We start from the raw sequence: 13,883 nt of genomic DNA on the forward strand, positions 1-13,883 counted from the left end.
CAACTAGAGTCATGAAAAGCACTGTTGTGCTTCCTTAACTACACTCCCTTCCAGACAATAAGGTGTTTGAGTTCAAACCACGCATCCCAAAAACATTTAACCAAAAAACTATCAACTATCTTGATGGGGATATGGGGAAATAAGATTGCAAATAAAGGTAGTTTTCTTCATGTTCTCTATAAGATTTAACCTAAAACGTGATCAAGATGCTCTAGTAAGCATTGAGAGATATGAAAACTCTCAAAATCCATTTTATTTTTATGCTCTTTGAGTAAGAAGAGCAGTATCAATAATTCTTAGACCTCCAACCATTTTTGGTGAACAAATAAGATCCTTTTGAACTTAGGGATCTAGTAAGAGAGTCACAACTCTATACATTTTTTTTTGTATAAAGCTTTGAGAGAGATAAGGTCAGCTTATAATGGCTACTAGTAGCAAGATAAAAAATAGATGGTAGTAGGGATGATGATGGAATCTCAAGACAAGACATCTTCTAGTGAGGTTTTGTTGCATTCACTTATTTATCAAATTTGGATTCTAATTTGTCCAAAACCCAAAGCCATCTTTAATGAAGAGTGACTTTAAATCCCATAAGGATACCGAGAAATCTAAAAATGGTGCCATTAGGGATGATGCAGCAAACTTGCTCAGTATGTAAGAAAAGGGGGAGAATTGACATGTTAAATTCTGATTCTAGTTCTAATATGATAAATAGAGGAGCTTGAGGCTTTGAAAAAAGATTTCAAGATATCTCGAAAGACGAGCTTGAGGCTTGAGAAGCTCCAAAGATTTCAAGATATCTCCAAAGGTACAATGATGTATTGAATGTCATTATTTAATAACACATTGGTACCTTTTGTAAATTATTATAAAGCCAGTACTGTGTTGACTTGTGAAGGTACCTTTTGTAAATTATTGTAAAGCTAGTACTATGTTGACTTGTAGAGAAATACTATTGATTAAGCTTGTTTTTGCATCTCTTATGCATTAAAGAGAGTTTCAAGGTTAAAAGGATTTAAGAGTGTGTGGTAAATGATCTATGAAGAATGAAAAAGAGTCGACATAAACAACCCAAAAAGCTAGTTAGTTCTGAACATGGTAGAATGCCACAGGGCATAAAATCTAATCCAATCTAGAAAAACTGCATAAGTTGGCAATGATAGTGTCGACCAAAAAGCCAAAACTGCCTCCCAAAAGGTTTGCTTGGAAATCGTGCTCGTAGGTACCCCAACGATGTGTCCAAGAAAGTTAGAGAGTAGTATAATTGCCATAGAAGATGGGGCATTCTCTCACATAGGTGAGAGTGTCGCCTACATGAGGTTGAAGCAATGTATCTACGTGAGAAGAATCCCCATTGGGAAAATGCCCAGAATACATCTCCATAGAAACATTGTTGCTTCAAGGGCAATTTGCTCTTTCATATCCATCCCAATGCCGCTTTCCACCAAGGCAAGTATTCAGACGTCCACCATAGATGATTTACATGATCATAAATCCACAAGGGGGAGGGAGCTTGTATGCCCTAGAAACTGTGAGATGATGTGGAAAGGAAGAGGTGAATATACCTATCAAAAAGCCAATTTTTGAGTCAACCTACTTCTTGAAGCATAGGTACGGTTTGCAATGGTTGCATCATCTCCATAATGATCCTCCAAATCGTCCTATGATGCAATTCCAAAATTGATTGCTTTAGAAAATGGAAAAACTCATACCATACTCATCAATAACACCTCGTATATGGCTAATTCCAAGCACATAAATGTTATAGGCCTTCCTTTGTTGAGATAATGCAAGAGGCACTTCAAACACCTCGCTCCAATCACAAACATATGGAGAACTCGGGATTTTGTCATTAATATATCCAAAAATTATATCATCATGATGGGTGATCCAAATTTCACATGCTTCTATACAAATGGAGACACACATAGTGCTCACAAGCCCACGAATTCATTTGTGCTACAAAATTCGGTAGAAGTATCGACTTCCTTGTAAGAAAATGATTTCTAACTGTCTAATGATGTGGCACAATTTGTATTGGTCTATGCCAAATGGGATACCCAAAATGTCTGACTATGTGATCAGGTGGCACAATTTGTGCTGGCCATAGCAATCTATGCCAATCATAATTTTCAAGTCAGAATAGATTTGACTTTGCAAAGTTGATATTTAGCCTAATAGTAGTCAATCATAAAGTGACAAAGATTGCATGAGAACCCTCATATCAGGCTCTATGTTTTGAGGAAAAAATAAAGAATCATCACACAAGCTTGAGCCACAAATTTCATGTAGTAAACCATCTTGTAACAACTTATCCATGTATAGAAGGATTGGATGCATATAATAGAGCATTGAGAGGAAAACCTTGTTTGATAGATTTGTCTAACTTTGAGGGAGCTAGAAGTCATCCTCCAAAAATGCATTTTGATGTACCTTCTTGATAAATCAAGAAAACAAAGTTTTTCATCTTTGGCCCAAATTCCAATCTATCCATTACCTATGCTATGGAATCCCATTGAATAGTATCAAATGTTTTAGCTATGTCCACTTTATAATTAGCACACCTTGGTGCATGTATTTGACATATTCAATGCCTTTAGCTATGTCCACTTTATAATTAGCACACCCTGGTGCATGTATTTGGCATATTCAATGCCTTTATAAACATTGGCTCTATTGTCCATTATGTTCCTTAATGCTGACAAAGCCATAGTAAGTGGGATGAAGGGTAGCATGCAAGATACATTTGAATCTATTCATCACAAGAATCTCCATCACAAGCTTGTACACTATAGGTATTAGGGAGATGGAATGCCAATTGGCTAAACCTTTAGAAAGCTATTTTTGGGAAACATTTAAAGTAAGCCTTCTTTCCAGGATATGGAAATTGTTAAGTGGACGAGTTGTTTTAGAGCACTCCAAAATATTTTAAAGAACTCCACCATAAGCTCATCCCATCTTGGGATCCCTTCCATTTATCCAAAATTTTGAGAGTTCTTTCTTAGTAAAGGTGCATCCATACTAGCTACCTCACTCAATGTGACTATAGGTTGAGCATTCTACAAAAATTCATGACGTGCATGTAATACTTCCTCTGAGGGGCATCAAACAAGTCTGCAAAAGTAATGATGCAAACATTAACAAGTTGTGTTTTGTTACATGTCCAAGTTTATAAGGTAGTTTCACTCTTGCAATAGAGTGCTTTTGTCTGGATGCATTCAAGTTTTTAAAAAAGAATTTAAAAAAGAATTTGAAAGAACACCCTTTGTTAAGAAGCGGTTTTTTTCAAGCTCAAGTTTGCCACTTATTTAGCTTGTAAGCATACAAAGTTTGGTCCAAGTTTCAAGTGACTTATTTTAGTGTATTCTAATCTACATGAGCTAACCACATCCTAGGTCCCGCATTGGCACCATATCAATAATCGGATTCAGCATAACAATTAATTATATCAAGTGGAGCATCACCATGCCCATACATGGAGCATCGCATGCCAATGCACATGCAAACTAACAATGCATGATAACATCAATAGCTCTTTCAAGGACAATTTATCATTGAAACAATAATAACATGAACCTATATCTTGGTCTCAACCCAATTCCCTTGAATTATTATTTCTTTGAGATACAAAAATGCTCGAGGAATAAATCATGTTGGTAGACGATTTCTATAATAGGTTATGCTTAAAGAGAAGGTGGGGGAGAGGAAGAGCTTCAAACCCTAGCAAGAAAACACACACACACAAGAGAGAGCAAGACACAAGAGAGAGATGAATAGCTGAATTTTCTTCTATCTTCTTCTTCTCTACTCAACCAACATAACATAAAGATAAGAGTACACACTATATGGGCTAGTACTCTACTACTACAACATACAAGGGTCAGTCCATAATGTGAACCTGACTAAATGAGCTGGCGCTATAACTATGCCAGTCTCTAGTAATCCGAAATGGTTGTCACATAGCCTATCATCCCACTGGCCGCATATCACCCATAATCTCACCAACCATGCCAATGGTGTAGATGCGGAAGCTATCACCCACGCGGGTCATCAATGTCTGCCGTAGTACTAGTTGAGCTCGATATCTCAACACTCCCCCTCGAGCTCGACTCCACACACTGACTCCAAGTAAGCTCCTAAACATGTGGATCTTCTCTGTGCCCGATGCCTTCGTGAAGATGTCAGCCACACTGATCCTCTATGTGCTGACATATACCAGATCTACATCTCCTGCTAGAACCTTCTCCCTAACAAAGTGGTAATGCACCTCAATGTGCTTCATTCTAGCATGATATACTGGGTTACTGGCCAACTGTATGCTGCTCATGTTGTCACAATATATGCCAACTACCCTATCCACGGGGGCTCTCCCATGTCACCAAGTAGGTTTTGAAACCAAGCTACCTCATAGCCGCACCCCTGTATTCTGCCTCTATACTCGACAAGGTAACTCGACAAGGCAACTGTTGGTTGCTTCTTACTACTCCAACTCATAGCAGCACTCCCAAATGAGAACATAAAACCACTGGTAGATGTCTTGTCTGCAATACTATCAGCCCAATTAGCGTCTGTGTACCCATGCAACTGTATCTCTGTACCAGCATCATAGAAAAGTCCATAATCAACTGTGGACTTTATGTACCTGAGGATCCATCTAGCCGCACCCAAGTGTGGCTTCCTAGGGGCCCGCATAAACTGACTCACAAGTCCAAACAGCATAGCTCAAGTCTGGCCTTGTAATGGTCATGTAGATCAAACTACCCACTATGCGCCTGTATGTAGTGGGGTCCTCCAAAAGCTGCAGAAAGCTTTGTGTTTTGCTCCAGTGGCACTGAAATAGGCTTACAGCCTGTCATACCATACTTGGACAACATGCCCAAGCTATACTGCCTCTGCAATAGCAAAATGCCATGAGGTGATCTCACCACCTCTATGTCCAAGAAATACCGCAGCTCACCCAAATCCTTCATCTCAAACTTCTGCTTCAAAAGCATCTTGACATCATGTATGTCTGCATCACTATCTCCAGTGATAATCAAGTCATCCACATAGATGACTAATAGCATGATCCCTCTATCTATCTTTTTCACATATAGTGAAAAATCTGCATTGGATATCTGAAATCCAATGGTAACAAGATACTCCCCGATCTTGTTTGACCATGCTCTAGGTGCCTACTTCAAGCCATACAAGGCTTTGTGTAACCTGCACACAAAATCTGGATGTGCATCACTCTGATAACCTGGTGTGGCTGCATCATGTACAATTCTTCTTTGCAAATCATCATGCAAGAAAGCATTCTTTACATCCATTTGATGTAAATACCAACCCTTCGTTTGCAGTCATAGCAATGATAGCTCACACGGTTGCCATTCTTGCAACCGGGTTGAATGTCTCCTCATAGTCTATGCCATAAGTCTACGCATAGCCCTTGGCAACCAATCTTGCCTTTTACCTGCTCACTGAACGATCAGCATTGTGCTTGACTTTATACACCCACTTACATCCAATTTCCTTCTTTTCCTTAGGCAAAGGCACTAACTCCAATGTTGCATTTGCATCCAACGATGCCATCTCCTCATCCATGGCATCTTCCCATTTCTTATTTCCAATTTCCTGCTCAAAGCAAGTGGGCTCAACCTCTTGTATTGCTTTTACCATGGAAGAAAATTTGATGGGTTGTATATCCATCATATCTCAACCTGTCAACAGGATATCTAACCCTCGCAGACCTGCGTACACCTGGATCACTACTAGGTATCCTCAAAACAGCCCTAGTTCTCCTTACACCACAAGGAGTAACCCACAGACGGAATGCCAAGCTTCTCATCAAGGCTCTGCTCAAAGCCACTAAAGTCACTATAACAATATGAGTGACCCGCTGACAGATTAGGCACAAAAGGTTCATCTACCTTTTCCTTCCCTTTCTATGATACATGTGTACCTACATCATTCCTCAACCTATCTGACCATGGGCTAACATTGGATCCACTGCTTGGGGACTCCTCAAGTCTACTTAACACCTATGATTGCTGCTCTACATGTGGTGCAACATCAGCACATCTACCTTTTCCTTCCCTTTATATGATACATGTGTACCTACATCATTCCTCAACCTATCTGACCATGGGCTACTGACCATGGACTAACATTGGATCCACTGCTCGGGGACTCCTCAGGTCTACTTAACACCTATGATTGCTGCTCTACATGTGGTGCAACATCAGCACTTCTTACATCTGCACCTTCTGTTGCCTTCACTACTGGTGCATACCAGCTACTCATCTCATCGAAGATATCTCTGCGTACTTGCATCTCAAGAGTGGTAGAGTTATAACATCTATAACCTTTTTGCTCCATAGCATAACCAATGAAGATACATTTCTCTGCCTTTGGATCCAACTTTGTTCTCACTTCATCAGGAACATGTACATATGCAATACACCCAAACACTTTCAAGTGAGACACATCCGGTCTTATGCCTGTAAACTTCTATTCAGGAGTTATACCATGAACAGGTGCTACAGTGGGTGTCCTATTCATAATGTACACAACAGTTGCTACTGCTTCTGCCCAAAAGTAATGTGGCATATTCTTTTCAGCCCCATCAAGGCACGTGCCACTTCTGCAATGTGCCTGTTTTTTCTTTCTACAACACCATTTACGGAGTGTACCTGCACGTAAACTGCCTCTTGATTCCCTACTTTCTCAAGAAATCGCTGAACTCATTGGAGAAATATTCTCCTTCACCATCTGATCTTAGGCATTTTATTTGCATGCCTTTTTTCTTCTTGACCAAGGCTTTAAATCTCTGAAAGTGAGCAAACACCTCACTTTTCTCCTTCATGAAATAAACCCACACTTTCTTAGTGTGGTCATCCTCAATAAATGTAACATAGAATCTACAACTTTCACTTGTTGCAGTCTTGGTCGGTCCCCATACATTTGAATGTATGACATCTAATGGCTTTGCACACAGTGACATGCTTTTCATGTGGGAAAGCATGTTTGGTATGCTTACCAAGTTGTATGCTTCACATACCTTATGCATACCATCAACCTTAAACTTTGGCAAACCTGCAATAATATTTTGGGCCTGCATAGACTTCAGTCGTTGTACATTCACATGACCAATACGCTTGTGCCATATGTCAATATTATGCGCAAACATGGCTGCCTTTATCTCAGGCATGTTAACATCCAAAGTAAACATCCTACCATTTCTATTACCCTCTACACTTCCAAAATGCACTGTTGCATTGTAATAACTAGATTTCAAGCAGAAATAGTTCTTTACCAGAACTTCCAAAAAACTGTTGAAAATACCCTGCAGTGACGAAACGGGGCCCGTAATGTGCTCGAAACACTAATCTGGTTGAAAATTATTATCCAATAGGACACAATAGGACAGTATACCTTCCTTGTAGCTATGCTCCCCCACGAAGACATCTCCTCAATCGGAGATGTGTAGCTCCCAGAGCTATTGAGGGGGTGTTGTACCTAAACCAAGAAGGAGAAAGAGATGATGGTGCTCTTACCCATGTAGTACCGCTTCCTTCCTTGCTTGTTCTTGCCTCTTGCTTGCCTCCTTAGCTCTCACATGAACTAGGCTCTGATACCATAAAGAGAATGTGAGGGAGAGGGAGAGCTTCAAACCCTAGCAAGTAAACACACACACACAAGAGAGAGCAAGACACAAGAGAGAGATGGATAGCTGAATTTTCTTCTATCTTCTTCTTCTCTACTCAACAAACATTAACATAAAGATAAGAGTACACACTATATGGGTTAGTACTCTACTACTACAACATACAAGGGTCGGTCCATAATGTGAACCCGACTAAATGAGCTGGCACTATAACTATAACACTTTTGTAATAAAAAAATTTCCTTTATGCATCTTTCTATGCATAAAAATCAAATTTAATAAGAATAACACTTTTATAATTAAATTATTTCCTTTATGCATCAAATTTAATAAGAATAACACTTTTGTAATAAAAAAAATTCCTTTATGCATCTTTCTATGAATAAAAATAAAATTTAATAAGAATAACACTTTTGTAATTAAAAAATTTTCCTTATGCGTCTTTCTATGCATAAAAATCAAATTTAATAAGAATATCACTTTTGTAATAAAAAAATTCCTTTATGCATCTTTCTATGCATAAAAATCAAATTTAATAAGAATAACACTTTTATAAATAAAAAATTCCTTTATGCATCTTTCTATGCATAAAAACCAAATTTAATAAGAATAACACTTTTATAATATTTCTTTTTTCCTTTATGCATCTTTCTATGCATAAACATCAATTTTGATAAGAATAACACTTTTATAATAAAAAATTTACTTTATGCATCTTTCTATGCATAAAAATCAAATTTAATAAGAATAACACTTTTATAATAAAAAAATTCCTTTATGCATCTTTCTATGCATAAAAATCAAATTTAATAAGAATAACACTTTTATAATAAAAAAATTCCTTTATGCATCTTTCTATGCATAAAAATCAAATTTAATAAGAATAACACTTTTATAATAAAAAAACATCCCTTTATGCTTCTTTCTATACATAAAAATCAATTTTAATAATTAATATCAGTGATATCCATGCATATTCATAGGTGAATATGTACATGGAGTAATTAGAATATTTCTTTTAGATGCAAAAATGGTGGGAATTACTCCTTTGAAATAACATAAAGACAATCTTTCTTTTTCATAAAATTCTGGAAAATTTTACCATAACCTCATTTGTATGGCTGACCATTTCTCATTTTTATCTTTCTATAATTAACTTAATTAACCCAATTTAGAATTATAGAACTCTAATCTATACAATTTTCTAAATTCAAGAGAGTAAACAATAAGAAGAGTTTAATTAATCACTTAGTTAATATTTATAGGATTAAGAAGGGTTGGAATATAAAGAAGAGAAGAGGGTGGCCTTTTCATCAAAGGCATAGCATTTGAATTTAATTCAATCATCTGCAGTTCATAAAAATCAAGAAAACCATAGATTTTTCATTAAAATTTGTAAACAAAGTAAGAAAATTAGCTTACATGGAGCTTGTAAGCTCTCCTTTGGCTTGAGGGATTGAGGGTTCTACTATTGTTTGAAGCAATAGTGGCCACCAATTCACTTTGGAGAGGATTAGGCCAAAAACAATTGAATTATTAAAAAATTCAATGTAGATGGCTCAGGACAGGAGTAGAGTAACAGTGCATAAAACACCATTAAGCTTTTACAAAGGGGGAGGCTTCTATTTATAGGAAAAAGTGAGCCTCTAACCAAGCAAACTGATTCTAGAATTTTCCATATCAGTTTGGTCAATTTTTGACCATTTTTGGGTCAACTCAGCTTACTTTTTAGATCTAGTTTTGAAATAGGAGAGAGGAGAGATGAAAATATCTCATTTTATTGATTAAAAATTGGGGGTAATGATGAGAAAAAGGTGCCTATTTCATGAGGGGAGATCCCCCCATTGAGGTGTCAAATTCAGTTTTTTAATTCTTTTCTTTGGTCCTTAGTCCGTTCTATATCTTATGTGAGCATTTACTCATTTTTGGGGGGTTTTTCTTTTATTCTTCAATTTATCTCCTCCCTACATTTGGATTAATCTGATTGGTCCACAGGAACCATAATTGGACCATAATTCAATTTTTTTTAAAAATCTAGACCCCTAGGCTAAGGTCCTTTATACCTATTTTCAATTAATTCCAATTGCACATTGGAAAGTTCTTTTTGAATTTCTGTTTTAGGGGAAACCATTTTAGACACTAGGACGATTTTTATATCCAAAAATATCTCAATTTTGGACTATCTCTCTCTAGATATTTTCTCTCTCTAGGTCAAAACAGGATAAAATAGAATCTTTCTTTTATTTCAAAGGCGGGAATAATTACAATATCAGAAGGGGAGGTTCTTACACCTGTACACCTCAAAAGCTAGGGGGAGGAATCTTACATTAATTTTCAAGTGCGTGATGGGCTGCACATGCTTGATTGAAAGATCCTTGTCCCCTCCGCGCAACGAATTCAGCGGTGCTAGCAACGGAAGTAACACTTCTTGCGAGGGGCAGGGTCCCTCACTCGGGACCTTGCCCACGGATATCCGGACAAGAGACTAATCCATTGGTTCTTCCAAAACCAAACCCGGAAAAACTTCCCTCGCCCGGAAAGCACGAGCGATTCCTCCAGGATAAATTTACTCTAACGTAGTCAAGAGCCTTAACTAACAGAATAACTGATCTGACCGAACCCGTAAGTCCTATAGTCAGATCAAGGAAAAGACTTGCACTTGGATCATAGAGACCAACGCTTTTTTCCTCATTGAGAGGAGGCATATCCGTTGATTCTTTTTCATAGAACAATTTTTATCCAGGATTTACTTCATCTATCATACCAGAACAGAATTGAGTCTCATTTTAGGGATCCATCAGTCCACCTAGCCCCATCCAACAGTCCTATTGGTTAGCCAACCATCCAACCACTGTAGTGATGGGATCCATTTAAGAATTTGGTTAGGTTTTGTCCCGGGTACCAGGGAAAAGAGTTCCCAGGCCCCCTAGCCAAATATTCATGCAAACTTAAAACTAGTCACACCACTTACACACCCAATATGAAATTGCCTTTTTCATAGATTCAGTTATTTTTAAAATAATCATTTAGTGAAACTATAGTATCACTGATCATAATCCTCCCACCAAAATATCCGGTTGAATCCTAATTTTCAATTTTTCCTTCATCGGTGTACCTATGGAATCATTGGAAACCAGAATGCTCACCACCTGTCCACTCAGGGGCCTTTTCGATAGTTCCTAGCTCATAGTACCCAGCAATATATTCACTTATAAAAATCAAAATGGAATCTCTGTTGAAGATCAGCAAGATCAACCAACAAATCCATATAAAAGAGCCATGGACTCATCCGTTGAGGACCAACAAGGTCAATCAATCAGATCCATGCCCGAATTCAGAAAACAACTCTTACTCCTTGATCCAAATATCTTCCCTGACGCACGTGTGGGTATCTTCTGCGACCCAGAGCCTGAGCACCGTATGGTCAGCACCCTCTAGGATCCTTCGTAGGTCACCTAGCGCTTCACTCATATGCCGCTTCCTTGGTCCCTCATCCATTGTATCGGAAGCTCACCATTTAAATCGAACCGAGGCTGGTCAAGACCTCGACCGACCTTGCTACGTGAGACGTCCTCCATTGACTCTCCGTGAGCAGTTGCAACTTTATCAGTTAGGTCTCCACGACCTCATTCACAAGATGGTCAAAATCCTTCCCCAGCATTCTTGACATAAAATAGTCATTTAAAAACACATCATGAATACAGTTTCTATAACGAACTCTCGTCTTTCCACATTGTTTCACATCAATCCACATTGTTTAATCCACATCCATTTCATATGTATTTCCATTCTCATCCAATCACATCATTTTCATCTCATCACATCTTTCCTCATTTATCCTCATCAGATCTCATCCACTCGCATCTACCCATATCTACATCTCATCACATTACATTCATTCACATCTCATCCATTCATATCTACCCGATCCACATCACATCCATTTCACCTCACATCTCATTCATTCACATCTATTCCGATTCACATCCCCTCACATCTCATCCATTCATAGCACATCTCATTCATTCACATCTATCCCGATTTACATCACATCCCATTTCACATCACATCTCATTCATTCACATCACGATTCACATCCCGATTCACATCCCGATTCACATCACATCTCATTCATTCACATCTTGATTCACATGACATCTCATTCACTCACATCTATCCATTTCACATCACATCACCTCCATCCATTCACATCCATCACATCACATTCACTCTCATCACCATCCCATCACATACATTCTATCCACATCATATCTCATTCATACACATCTCATCTAATTCATCCACATCCATCCAATTGATCACATGTACGACTACCCACATCTATCCATACATTCATATCTATCACTTCACATCCACATATATTCATGTCACATCACATCTCTTTACATCACATCACATTCTTTCACATACACATCCACATGCATTCTTTCACATACATCTACATCCATTCTTTCACATACTCATCCACATCCATTCTTCACATACACATCCCATCCATTCTTCACATACACATCCACATCCATTCTTCACATACACATCCCATCCATTCTTCACATACACATTCACATCTATTTTCACATACACATTCATATCCATTCTTCACATACACATTCACATCCATTCTTCACATACACATTCACATCCATTTTCACATACACATACATATTTATTCTTCACATACATATTCACATCCATTTTCACATACACATTCATATCCATTTCTCACATACACATTCATATCCATTCTTCACATACACATTCATTCACATCTATCTGATTCACATCGCGTCTCATCACATCTATTCACATCACATCCCATCCATCTAGCAGCGTAAGAGAGTCCTTTAAGAAAATAGGGTTTCTATGCAAGTTTTCAGTTTGATTTTCTTTTGAATACAAGGAGTATTTTTTGAATCCGTATCCCCAAAACTTCTTGATCGGAATTCTGAATTTCATACCAGAATTCCTCGAATTCTATAACCTTGATCCACAAATCAATTCAAAGGGTCTCAAACTTAGTTTCAGATTGGCAAGAGTTTTGAGTGTATTTTTCTAAACTTGTCACACCTTCTTTCCTCGAAACTGACGAAAGAGTTTGGTCTTGGTCATAGTCTGATTCAAGATTGGAGTCGGATAAGATTTTTCTTGAATATCTTTCCTGAAAAGGTTTGGTAATTCAGTTACTATTTTACTGAATTTCTTTCTTTGAATATTCACTTAACTGATTTCTAAAATAGTTACGAATTCCAATGAGGAATAAATTAATCATTTATCTGAATATTTCGATCTCGATAGATTTTTTGAATTTTCTTTTTACAATCCGTGTGAATATAAAATGATAGAAATTTGTCTCTTAGAGTATTTAATTATTCATTTATCAATTACTCATATAATTTAAACATAGAACTTAAGAGAATTCTAATCTTGATATAAAAAAATTTTATGCATCTATTTATGCATAAAAATCAACTTCAATGGGAATATCACTTTTATAAAAAAATCCTTTTATGCATCTATTTATGCATAAAATCAAATTTGATAGGAATAACACTTCTAAAATAAAAAGAATTTCTTTATGCATAAAAATTAATTTTTATAAGAATAACGCTTTTATAATAAAAATTCCTTTATGCATCTTTCTATTCATAGAAATCAAATTTAATAAGAATAACACTTTTGTAATAAAAATTTCCTTTATACATCTTTCTATGCATAAAAATCAAATTTAATAAGAATAACACTTTTGTAGTTAAAAAAATTCCTTTATGCATCTTTCTATGCATAAAAATCAAATTTAATAAGAATAACACTTTTATAATTAAAAAATTTCCTTTATGCATCTTTCTATGCATAGAAATCAAATTTAATAAGAATAACACTTTTGTAATAAAAAAATTCCTTTATGCATCTTTCTATGCATAAAAATTAAATTTAATAAGAATAACACTTTTGTAATTAAAAAATTTCCTTTATGCATCTTTCTATGCATAAAAATCAAATTTAATAAGAATATCACTTTTGTAATAAAAAAAATTCCTTTATGCATCTTTCTATGCATAAAAATCAAATTTAATAAGAATAACACTTTTATAATAAAAAATTCCTTTATGCATCTTTCTATGCATAAAAACCAAATTTAATAAGAATAACACTTTTATAATAATTTTTTTTCCTTTATGCATCTTTCTATGCATAAAAATCAATTTTGATAAGA

This window comes from Cibotium barometz, chromosome 11, assembly GCF_041138505.1.
Source record: "Cibotium barometz isolate CiBa-2024 chromosome 11, ASM4113850v1, whole genome shotgun sequence".
Taxonomy (NCBI): domain Eukaryota; kingdom Viridiplantae; phylum Streptophyta; class Polypodiopsida; order Cyatheales; family Cibotiaceae; genus Cibotium; species Cibotium barometz.